Source organism: Triturus cristatus, chromosome 3_1, assembly GCF_964204655.1.
Source record: "Triturus cristatus chromosome 3_1, aTriCri1.1, whole genome shotgun sequence".
Classification (NCBI taxonomy): Eukaryota; Metazoa; Chordata; class Amphibia; order Caudata; family Salamandridae; genus Triturus; species Triturus cristatus.
Window position 1 is genome coordinate 234,300,151 of NC_140583.1, and position 12,870 is coordinate 234,313,020.

Here is a 12,870-nt window from a genome sequence, read left to right on the forward strand (position 1 = left end):
CGCGTGCAAAGTTATGTTAGTTAAGTTGTGTTATGTCATGTTGTTATGCTGTGCTTTGTTATGTTAGATTGTGCTGTGCTATGTTATGGTATGTTATGCTGTGCTGTGCCATGCATAACAAAATGTTATGTTGTTATGTTAGGTTGTGTTGTATTGTGTTAGGTTGTGTTTTGCCATGTTATGTTAGTTATATTATTTGTATTTGTACAGCACACAAGTAACCATAGAGGGTATCCTGCCACTGAAGCTGGAGTTATATGGGACAAGCCAGGGTCGGGGCTAAGTGAAGAGGCAGGTCTTCAGTTTCTTGGGGAATTCAAGAACTGAGGAGGAGGCTCTGTTGTACAAGGGAAGATTGTTCTAGGCTTTATCAGCGAGATAGGAGAAGGCACAAACTCTAGATCTGGTTATGTCTATGAAGGAGGAGGGGTGCAAGTAGGAGTCTGGCTTAACTGAAATGTCTGGTAGGTTTGTGGAAATGTATGCTGTTGTTAAGGTACATAAGGCTAATGCTTATTTGCAGATCGAGAGTCAGTGGAGCTCTTTGAGGTGTAACGTGCTATGCATGCAGGCTGGTAGGTTAAGGATGAGGCTGGTGGCTGAGTTTTGTAAGGTCTGAAGTCTTCTGGTCAGTTGAGTGTTGATTCCACCATAGAGTGCATTGCTGTAGGATAGCTTGCTGGTGATGAAGGCTTGAGTGACAATTCTATGATTGTTCATGGGGAGCCATTTGTAGATTTTTTTCCCCATTTTAGAATGTGTGGAATCAGGAGATGGAATAGCATTCACTTGGCCGGTCATGGTGAGTTAGCTGTCTATGATTATTCCGAGGTGCTTTGCATGGAATGCTGGGAGGGGTGTGGGTCCAAGTTCGGCAGGGCACCAGGTGGAGTCCCAGAGTGAGCTGTCTTTGCTGAAGATTACTATTTTCTGCCAACTTGCCATTATTATTCCTGCACATGCAGAGTCCCAATGTCAAATATTCAATAATACTGCAATGGTAGAACCCAGCTGAATCCTATCACTTATTATTCCTGCAGCAGTGAATCGTGCTATCACTGCACCTACCCATCCGTGCATATTCCTGCATGTGAGAGCCCTGCTGCTCCCTATACATGCATATTCCTGCATGACAGAGCCCTGCTCCTACCTGTCCATGCATATTCCTGCATGTTAGAGCCCTGCTCCTACCTATCCGTGCATACCTTTACATATTCCTGCATGTAAAAGCCCTACTCCTACCTATCAGTGCATATTCCTGTTTGTGTGAGCCCTGCTACTACATATCCATGCATATTCCTGCATGTGAGAGCCCTACTCCTACCTATCAGTGCATATTCCTGTATGCCTGAGCCCTGCTACTACATATCCATGCATATTCCTGCATGCGAGAGCCCTGCTGCTCCCTATACATGCATATTCCTGCATGAGAGAGCCCTGCTATTTCCTGCATGCATGGATATTCCTGCATGCGAGAGCCCTGCTACTACCTATCCATTCACACTACCACTCATAGAACCTTTCTGCTACCTATTCAATGATATTCTTGCCTGTAAAATGCACTGCTGCCACATATCCATTAATATTCAAGTATGCGAGGCCCTGCTGCTACCTATCCATGCATATTCCTACATACGAGAGTCCTGCCATCTATCCGTTCATATTACTGCATGCGAGAGCCCTGCCGCCACCTATTCATTCATATTCAAGCATGTGAGACCCTGCTGCAACCTATTCATTCAGAATGCAAGAGACCTGCTGCCAGATTTTGAGCTGGAAATAATAACCTTTTGTCAGGCATAAACCTTCCTTTTTAATACTTTTTAATACTTAATCCTTTTTAATACTTACAAGCCAAACCTAAGGTAGGCCCTAGAAGCTAATAGATTGGGGTGCATGGTATTTAACAAGCATGACAAGTGTATTTATGTTTTACATGTCCTGACAATGAAAAACTCCGAAAATAGTTTTTCACTGTTTTAAGGCCAATCTCTCCCATAGGCTAACATAGGGTTACCTTATTTCAATTATTGAGAGCTAACTTCAGATTGGGGATCAGATAGATAAATACTGTTTGCACTCAAATGAACTGTAATATAAAATCCCCTTTAATTGTAAAGTTGGTTCTCCCATCAAGAATGTGTATTGGGCCCAGACAGTGAGCAATGGGACCTGGGTGTAGCTGGGAGAGGATCTTCCTAGCGGGATGGCTGGGGAGGAGCTGTACCCCCCCACCCCCGAATACATTTCAAGGACCGTGTCCACAGCACACACAGTTTCAGGGACAGGCCAGTGAATTCCCACACAGACTGTCACCAGGTATAAAAAGGGACCTTGAGAAGCACTCATCAGAACACTCCTGGACCTGTGAAAATTCAGAGGAAGGACTACCCTTCCGCCAGAAGGACCGCCATGCTGCTTAAAGGTCTGCCTTGGTGTCTGAGGAAGGAAGACTGGACCTCCTTGCTTTGATTACAATTTTGTTAAAAGAAATAATATTTATAAATTAAAATAATATATTGTAATTATTAATTCCCCCAAGTCTCTGAGTCATAGGACTGCTACCTATATATCACAAGTAGATATCGCAATAGGTGTTCATCCCTTGTCTGCGGAAACCCCCACCACCCCACACTTTAAAACTTCCTGATCTGAAGGTTCAACCTGCTCAAGTCACATGCTGTTGAGAAGTCCAGAGTCGCCCTATTTGGTCCTACTTTTTTGGGCAACCACAACTCTTACAGGTTTGCTTCTCTTGCAGGGAGCACCAGTCCATGCCCTTTCTCCATTGATTCAGATCTGTCCAGAAGTACCTTTTCGAACACTGCAGCTGTTATGGCTATGTGAATGCCTGAAAGTCATACATCCGCACCCTTAAAAATGAGAAAGCATTTCTGGAAAAAGTTGACTTTGCAAGAGTCCTGAAGTGCTGAAAGGGCACTGCTGGGACACTGATGAAGCCCCTTTGCAATATGACGGTACAGCTGGGTGAAGCTCTCACTGCTGTAATCGTTGTCAACAGAGTCAGTTTTGTTTCTACCCACCAAGCTGCTGTGAAGAGTTGTTAGCTATGCTACATACTTTGTGTGGCTTCTGTCTCTGTCACATTGGTTCAGACACTCTAAGCTGTGGAGGCCTCATTTAGTGGTGCACTTCTGTGATGGTCCACTAGGGTGGCTTTTAGACCAGGGCAGACTGGTGCAAGGGCAGCGACAAATCCTGGCATCCCAAACAGCTCTCTATATCTGGGCTTGTCTGGCTGCGGCTCTCTTTCCATCTTAATTGGGTGAACCTCAGTGTAGGCAGCTTTTCTTGGTCCCAGGAACGATGACTGAACCCACCTTGTAGAATATGTCTTGGGCAGTAGGTGCGCAAACAAAATACTATCACTTCAGCATGCTGTTTTAATTTGCCCCACCTTGGGCCGGGGAATTTTATTAACCTCTTCCGTCAGCACGTCGGACCAAACCATAGCTCTGACGTCTTAGGGTGGGTTTATCTAATTCCCCTGAGCTGATGGCACACGAATGGGAGAGACATCTCATGTCTCCCAAATCTATATTAGTCCTTTACCTTAACCAAAATGAAAACACCTTCAAAACAAAACCCTTGTTCCAACAGGGATAGCATAGAAAAAAAACACAGGAAAACAAAAATATGTCACCTATCACATCAAATTTCAGATGTGCAGGGGTAGCGATATAGGAAACATAGGAAAACACATCAAATATACTTCACATATCACATCGTGCTTTAGACAGGCAGGTACCAGACAGTTCACCATCTGGCTGTTCTCGACTGTCCTTTCCCAAGGACCAAAACACCTTCTGCTCACTCATTCCAGCACATAGTCTTTGTACGTTTGTGACGGCGCTGGGTTTATTCTCAAATGGTATCCCTGGGACCCTCCACTTTGCACTAGAGGTGTGACAGTCTCTGCCTCGATCTCCTTCATGTCACAGTAACTGGGGTCCTCTAGGGGGGTGGGCTTGCAAAACTATCTTCATCATCTTCTTTTTCTGAATACACTTCCACACTCCCCTCATTAGGGCTTATGGTGTCCCCTTCCTCGGGATGTTCTTCTGTTAGAAGACGTGGGTTATATTTCTTGAGAAACTGCCTCTTCCTTGTTGAGCTGTCACCCAGACTCCCTTCACCTCAGTTACTATCCACGAACGGGGCCCAAAAGGCAGATAGAATTTTCTTCCAGGGTGTGGGTATTTGACTAGGACTTTGTCCCCTGTCTCATATGTTCTGTACCAGGCTCGCCGTCTTCTACTGGCATAGTCATTATGGCATTACCTCTGGCTGAATAACTTGCTGTGGCTCATGACTATCCACCTACTGACGATGATGGGAAATAGCATGCCCGTGGTGGAGTGTGGTGTAGCTCTGTACTCTCGCAGAAACATGTATATCGTATTATCTGTGCCTTTCTGCCTCTGCAATGCGGATCACTTTCTTTAGGCTCCTCATTCATCGTTCTGCCTCCACATTGGCTTGGGGCCACTCTAGCATGATGCGTCGGTGTTGGGTGTTCCTGGACTGGAGGTAATCCTCCCATCCAGTGCTGTTGAATGGAAGTTCCTAATCAGTCCGGATTTCGCCCATTAGCACATGCGCCACCATGATCTTCTGCATCTTTGGAATGACATCCCCTGTGGATGTGGAAGGTATCAGATTGACTTTCAGATATTTGCCATTAGTCAGCAGTGACTTTTTGCCACAGGACAATTGGACCTTCCTCAGTGAACAATGGGGCTAGTGGGTCTGGGAGACCGGTTGCTTGGTACTCAGTACACTTCTGCACTGTTGTCTTGAGAGGATGTCTGTACTTGACACTGAAGTTATATTCTTGGAACTGCAGGATCCATTTCTCGAATCGCAGTAGGGGGTGAGAAGCAGATCCCGTAAAGAGAGAAATCAGTGGCTTATTGTCGGTGTAGACCATAATAGGGTGCCCATAAAGGTACAATTGGAAATGGCAGCATCCCCAGTGCACTACAATGACCTTTGTTCAGTCAGAGTCAGTATCGCAGCTTGAGTATGTGACTGGGGCCTATTCTCCAACTCCTTGGCATTGTGACAGCACGGCTCCTAACCCTGTGGCGACTGCATCTACCTCCAGTTCTGATGTTCTCTGGGGGCCAAAGTATGCAAGCGTGCTTTCCGCAGACAGTGCTGATTTGGTTTTCTTGAACACTATCTCTTGTGATTTACCCCCGACCCAGGGGTTCGAGCCCTAAGTGAGCTTTCAGAGCAGTGTTGTAGGATCAGTGAGGTTCTGCATGAAATGGCTACAATAAGTGACCATTCCCAGAAAGCTTTGGACACAGGACACTGATGTGGGGGCTGACGTCTTTCGTATATGTCGCATACTTTTTCTGGGTCAGTGGCAACTCCATTTTTCATGAAGTGGTAGCCAAAGAAAAATATGTCTTCCCAAAGGAATTCACACTTCTCCTTGTGGAGAGTGAGACCATGATCCTGTAACCATAGGAACCTTGACCGCAGCCCCATCAGATGACTTTCGATGGCAGGGGCATGCACCAGGATAATGTCTCTGACATTCAGCACAGCAGTGAGCCTTAGAGTATTTCTTTTATGATATTCTGGGAAATGTAGGTGTGCTGGAGATACCAAAACTCAGTCTCTTGTACTGCCATAACCCACGTGCGTTGACAAAGTAGTTATGTGTCATGAGTTGGGGTGCAGGGGTATCTGGTTGTACCCCACCCACAGGTCCATCTTAGAGAACCATTTTGAACCAGCTAGTTCCTCTATGATATAATCGATTGTGGGGGTCAAATGTCTCTCTTGTTTGGTTTCCAGGTTGGGTATCTATCCTCATTTTGACACATATTCTTACTGCCTCAGGTTGTGTTTTTTTTTTAGCAACCACAATGTGGAAGGCCCAGGGGTGGGTCTGTGACTTTTTGAATAATTTCTGCCTCTTCAAGTTGTTTTAACTCCTACTCGACTTTGGGCGCAGTTGGAATGCCACCCTTCAATGACGGAGGGCAATCGACTGGATTGATTTGTCTATGTGAAGGCACACCGATTTGTTCTTCAGGCACCCAATTCCTAGAAACGGCTGGGAGAACTCTTGCAACAACACATCTATCTCAACTGCATGGACGGAGAAGGGAAACTGGAAAAGACCCAGATCCTGCGCAGTTTGGCAGCCGAGTAGGAACCTCGTCCCTTCTTGTGAGACGTAGACCTTAGCTCTTATGTTGGAGTCACAATGGCTGAGGTCAGCAGATATTTGCAGAGATATTGCATTTCAAAATGCATGACCCTTATTCTCGTGGGCTGGAGAGCTGGTGGTGTTGGTAGTGATGCATATTTTTCTGTGGCCTTGATGGATGCCCCCGTATCTATGAGGGCCATAACTGGGGCACACTGGAGGCGGAGCTGGAGGCGGAGCTGGCAGCTCGATGTGGCACCGGGGTGCTTGGAGCCTGGTTTGACTGCATGAATAACATGCACTACCTTGGTCATCATCATTCATAGCACTGTCTTATGAGACATCTAGTGCTGCATTGACTGCTCGCACCTGCTTCTGGCAAGGTTTCGCTGACTTCTGGCAGTGTACAGTCAAGGGTGTTTTGCTAGGCTGTGCTTGGGTTTTTGGGGCATCTTAATGGATTGTATTAACTGACCCGGTTTTCACAGACTGTTGTAAGACCATTTACATGTGTGATACCCTGGCCTTGGACAGCTCTTTCAATCAACCAACTGCAAATATATCTTTCATTGGCATGTTGGGAGTTTGAAGCATATGCTCTCGGAGCTTGGAAGGGGCACAACCCTGTATGAATTGAGCCCAGATCGCATCGTCTTCATCAGGCAGGGTGCAGGTCCTGGCCAATTCGATGTGGGCGAAGAAAACATCGATGGACTTCTCTGGATGCTGGCGTGCCTGGTGGAGGAGGAGCCGCTTGTAGTCATGATTTATGGATGGTTCGAAGCAGGCTGTGATCGATTCTTTGAGGTTGCCATTTGTATGGGGTGGTCTTGCCTCAGCGATGCCAATTGCGATCTTTTGGATGTCCTCGACAGCCAAATGTAAATGAAGAGATCTTTCCCTCTCATCAGAGGTGTCAAGGGCAACAAATTATTTCTCCAGCCAATCAGCCCACTCTCTCCATTGGGCCACTTGAGTGGGCGGGGTTCCAGTGACTGCAAAATTCTCCAGTTCCAGGATGGACGTCATTTGGGCTGTGTAGCCGATGAGCACGTGGATAGTGGTGGTGGGGTTGATAGTGCAGTTGCGTGGTGCCTAGGCATGGGTACCCATGCAGATGGGCATCTTGGCTTGGTGGTACTGCCTGTGCTGCAATGCTGGCAAGATCAGATGTTCATGTGGTGGATGTGGCCTTGGTTTGGTAGCACATGTGCCCTTGCAGGCAGATGAGGATGTGGTTGCCCTGAATACCTGGACAGGAGCTAACAAATGCCCTCCTTCAGGCCACACTGCACATGTTAGGCGTTGCCACTGATTTAAATGTGGGGACCGGCAGGAGGTGAGGTTTGATAGGGCGCCACTGTTGGAGGAGAGGCCTGCGAGGTGTTGCAGCCATTGTCTACCCACTCGTTGCCGTATGGTATGCCCAGGGCTTTAAGTGGGCTGGGTCTTACAAGTGCCAAGCACCAGCAGTTTTTTAAAGGGGGCCTTGAAACGGGTCTCCATCGAGCTCTGATTTGTGTCCTGGCACAGGCGGTCTATTTTTTCCTGGACAGCAGTGACAGCAGGCACGTCCATGTGCGATGCTCACACTGCTCACTTCTCACTAGTAGAGAAGTTACGGCATGGCGTCATGCCAGGTAAGCTTGTAGGGGAAGGGAAATGCTTTAAAGAGAGTTATTTTCTCTCTGGATTTCCCTTCTCTTTTTGAAACTCAGGAGCAGCAACATTTTTGTGGTGTCTCCAGGGCTTTGAGTGGAAGCTTTTTCAATATTAATTACAAGCCATAGTTGCTGTTTATATATTGTATCCAACTAACAACCATTGGCAAATCCAATAGTCCTGAATTGTTGTAGGTATGATGTTACTTGTTGTATCATATCTGGATGCAATGACAGACACAGCAAAATACAAGTCGGGCAGCACACTATGCTAAGTACAGATTTTTAGCTTATGTGTTTTCAAGCCACGCCCTTAATTACACTGGCCACTCCTCTTTGAGAGACCCCCCCAGTTTTTTCATCCCACTTAAAGCCCTGGGTATGGCTGGGCCATTGTTTTGTCGTGGTGCGATGAGGCTGTGTGGGCAGGCAGAAGTCAGGCAACGTGAGAGCGAGTGCAGGCACCAGCACTTGCTTGAGATGCAGAAACACACTAGCCACCGGGCTTCAGGCTGTCAGCCGGCTGGACGAGCCGCCAACTCCAGATTTGCAGCCCCGTGGGCACCACAGCGGGCGTCGGTGGACCATGGCAAGGGCAGATGTGTCCAGCACAGGAGGGGTGTAGCCAGGCCTCCTTGCCACCAGAGTAGAATGCGGCCTGCACGGCAGTTGCGCAAACATACCAGACTCACTCCAGTGTGCTGTTTTAACTTGCCCCATCTTGTGCCTGGGGAATTTATTTTAACATCTTCAGTCAGTGCGTCTGGCCAAACTATATCCATGACATTTTAGAGTAGGGTCATCCAACCCCCCTGCTGATGGCACGCAAATGGGAGGGACATTGCACGTCTCCCAACTCTACACGCCTGTCTACAAAGGTGTGTGCCAGACTGCGAGATGAGAGTCTTTGTGGTTCTGTGGCCTGGCCATGCATTTGGTCCACTGTTTAATTATGCCTCCCTCTAGGGACTAGCTATTGTCCGGACCCCATTTTAGACTACATGCTGTACTGGTGGCACTTTGGAGTCATGCTGCCCAGCATGCATATATATGATATGCGTGTCCTAAACAGTGCTAAGAAGTTCTTGACCTCACCCTGCGTCGCTTACAATAAAAACAATCCCTCTAGACTTCATAAAGACTGCAAAACAATTGCAGGAAGGACATCAGTTTATGTGGGTATCCCAGACAAAAATATCTGGTGGTTGCTTTCGTCCTCTACCTCCCGCCCAACCCCAGGCCCCACTCACCTTTAACAAAAGATACCTATCTCTTGCTAGGAAAAAAATTGTGTAGTAAAGCTAAATTGGCATATGTTGCACAATATTTATAACACTATCTCATTTATTCTCTAGAGTCATTGCTGCCACACCTGAATGACTCTTAATTTTCTTAAGTAGTGAGTTAATTTGCTGACACTGACTGATGGATTGGTATATTCTCCACGTTTGATCTTTCATATTGTTAATTGCACAACACTGTCACAATGTAATACTAATGGCAAACAAATGTGTTGTTCCGGGCTCTTAAGAAGTTTCTTTTCCTTCTTCCACTGTGTTCTCAGAAAGCAGTGGTTCATGCAGTCTAGGTTGGACCAGGCAATGCTCTTTATCTTGGCTTCCGGAAGGCTTCATCAGCAGGTTGCAAGTGGTCCAGAACACTGCTGCTTGCCTAGTTATGAAAACTTCCTTGGTGGGCTTCAGTTTCTGGTTATCCCAGATCTCTCCACTTGCTCCCAATTAATAGGAGGATTCTTTTTAAGTCTTTGGTTCTGGTTCATCTGGCCCTTTTTCTTCTGGCATGCTCTATCTCTCTGCAAGATTTGAGTCGTATCGCCTTGCCAGACCACTTCAGTCAGCCATGGCTGCCCTGGCAGTAGTGCCATGGGCTAGGCGATCAAGAAAGGGGACCACTCTATCTCTTTTTTGGCAGCTAAGGCTTGGAATCAGCTACCTCTGGAACCTCTGTCCCTTGGGTCCAAATTGTTATTACAGAAATAGCTCACAACATGGCTGTTCTCACTGTGCTGAAGCTGTGGCAGAGGATAATTGAACTTCATATTCTTTAGCACGGGCCACCCTTTGTAGTAACTGCTTGCTTTACAAAACACCTTCATGTTTTAATTCATTCATTCAATCATTAATTAATTAATTCATTCATACCAATAAGTGCCATAAAAAATCATATAAGATAACATAAAAAGGGGTCTCTGAAAGTTGGACTACAAATTCCAGCTCCGAATTGCACCAAGCAAAGGATCCAGATGTCATCTGTGAGGTTTTGGAAGTTTCCCCTTATAAGTTTTGATAATATGGTTCCAAACAGGGCAATTCACACCACTATTTTCACATAAATCTCATAAAAAGCCATAGGTTTTAAAAGGGCATTTTGTGAAATATTCCATTACTTTCATTGTCTGTGAAATAAGCTTGTCCATGATGATTCTCAATTCCAGGCAATTTGTGAAAAAATGGTGGTATTAATAGAAGGTAAAAACAGTTTGACAATCTGATATTTGTAATTCTTAAAAGAAAAATGCAATTTTATTACATTGGTAGTAAAAGCTTCATACACATGGAGGTACCTGCTGGTCTCAAGTTCAAATACCAGCAAGGTCAGCTCATTCTTCCATCCTTTCGAGGTTGATAAATTCATTAAGTAACTGGAACACCTGTTACATTTGGTGCTAAGAAGCTACAGTTTGTGGAGGGACAGTTTTTTTAGAAAGTTTGATCCACCATCTTCCGGAATCTGACCACTGGAGATCAGTGTAGGACGCTGATATTGGTTTAATATGAAATATTACTTTTTTCTTGGATAACGTATACTTGAAACTAATTGCTTTTAGGTGCACAATCTTGTGGCAGATAGGTGACCTGAGAAAAATACCGAAAATAATGTGTCCATGATCACAATATTTGTCCAGATTTGAACCTAGTTCTTCTTGCTCCGAGGTTACCATGTAGAAGCTTGATGTCCATCCCACTACCATCCGAAGATAGGCCATCCTTGACCCTTACATTCTGAACATTTTGAAAGACACAAAGAGGGCTAAAATAAGTGAATTTCACATTTGTATATGCTTTCCTTCTGATATAAAAGTTTTGTCATTCACAACAATTGTAAAATATGATATTTCAACATTGCTCAGCAATGACTTTATGTTCTTGAAGCTAATAGTAGCTATAATGTATTTGGTAAAACAAGTGAAAGTGCACCATATTTTTCAAGTGCATTGGGGGCATATTCACAAGGAACTATCACCGAGTTAACGGCACTTTATCGCAGCCAAAGTTGCGATAAATTTATCGCTCCATTCACAAGCTGGTGTTAACAGCCAACAGCACCAGTTTACCTGCGATAGCAGCCACAAAAAACATCACCACGGATGACCCCCAAAACTATCGCTAATGAGTTACAGAGTAGGCGTACCCGTGCCAAAAGCCGCAACAACACCACTCCACAACATTCACAACGACCAGACAGAACTGCGATAAGAAAACGAAACAGGCGATAAGGCGCGTTAGCAGCAGGTAAATAACACCTGATCTGACCTGGTGCTAAGTCGGACCAAAGCCTGTACCACAAAAGGGAGCACAGCCCACAGCCACGCATGAAGAACAACAGATGCACCCGGGCAACTGAACATGCAGCCCGGAGGGCCGAAAGGAAAACAAAAGCCGCTGCAACCACCCCCAGAACCCCCCTGCCCCAGCCCCCCAATCAAAGACATGCCACATCAGCTACACCCAATCACGTATAAAATTATCCGCATGATGTCGCACAATCACAACTGGTGACATGCATGTGTCGTCACAAAAATGAGCATCACACATTCATTTCTGAAGAAATAAATCAAACTTTATTAAAATTAACACAAAAATGAAGACACATTACGGCTCCCCTTGGGCCAATCCGAAGGTCACAGCCTGCAAGACAAAAATCATGATGAGAAGGTGTGTCCTGCGCACATCAAAGGACAGAGAGAGACCGAAGGAGAGAGAGAGAGGAAGAGGGGGAGAGAGAGGAAGAGGGGGAGAGAGAGAGAAGAAGAGAGGGGGAGAGAGAGAGAGAGAGAGAGAAGAAGAGAGTGGGAGAGAGAGAGAGCGAGAGGAAGAGGGGGGAGGGAGAGAGAGAGAGAGAGAAGAAGAAAAGGGGAGAGAGAGAGAGCGCCGCCCCAGCGCACCCAGGCCACACTGCTCACCTGCTGCCACCGGTGTGTTTCCAACCACTTGCCGGCATGTAGTGCAGGCCATTGGGTCACACATCTGAGACAAACCCGTCATCTGAAACAGAGTCCAGATACATGTTTGGCACAGTACACACAATCGCACAAAACAACATCGCCTACCCGCCCATGCACACCCAGACAGAGGCACCCCAGACCTCCCACCGCCCATCGGAGCATGCCCGCCCCTGCGCACCCAGGCTACACTGCTCCCCTTCCACCACCGGCATACAGACAGGAGGTCCCACCACGTGCCACTGCAGGCCACAAGCCTGGGGCCCACGGACATGGCACACTCCACACCATGCTGCCAGCTCCGCAGGCCACCAGGTCTCACGTTTGGTGCTGGGTCTTGATTACTCCACTGCAGAGGACATACCAGGCCACCGGGCCTCATCGCAGGCTGCACACCCACTCAGCCCAATAGGTGCCACCGACTCTGTGATCCCGGAATCGACGCCACGTGGCGGTAGGTCCGCGCTGCCCGCTGGCTCTGGCCTACACTGCGGTCCAGCAGGGCACACAAAACCTGAGCTGTCCGGACCGCGGGGACGGGGCCTCATTGCAGGCTGCACACCAGCTCAGCAGCTTACGGTGCCACTGACTCAGTGCACCCAAAGTCACCGTCCCGTGGCGGGGTGTCTGTGCCAGCCACACTGCTCCAGGTGCCACTAACCCTGTGCAAGCCCAGTCAGCGCCACGTGGTGGCAGGCCCATGACGGACCCAAGACCTCGGGTGCCACTAACCCTGTGCGCAACAACTCATGGGCCCTTTATGATTGAGAACCGTG